We start from the raw sequence: 342 nt of genomic DNA, 5'->3' as shown, positions 1-342 counted from the left end.
GGATGTTTATTTCCCGTGATGTGCATTGCATACGAATGTAGGTATGGTCTACTGATATTGATGACTTTCCTGCTTTGCCTATGACATTATTCATCTATCACAACTGAATTAAAGAGGAAAATAAAACTACGAATCATCCTGGCTATTTTCTTTTGTCTTTATCATTTCATGGACCTTAGTTTAAGTAAACTGTAATGATGTATTGCAATTTTTTTTTTTGAGAGTACGCCAAAAGCGTACCATATCTTTATAGAAGGCAGAAGTTTGAGTACAAGAACGGCACCACTCGCTACAAGCAACGAGCGTAACCCCACACAACACCGGTTACAGACCAAACAACCA

Source organism: Lolium perenne, chromosome 4 (genome assembly GCF_019359855.2).
Source record: "Lolium perenne isolate Kyuss_39 chromosome 4, Kyuss_2.0, whole genome shotgun sequence".
In the NCBI taxonomy this organism is placed as follows: domain Eukaryota; kingdom Viridiplantae; phylum Streptophyta; class Magnoliopsida; order Poales; family Poaceae; genus Lolium; species Lolium perenne.
This window is presented reverse-complemented; position numbering follows the sequence as displayed.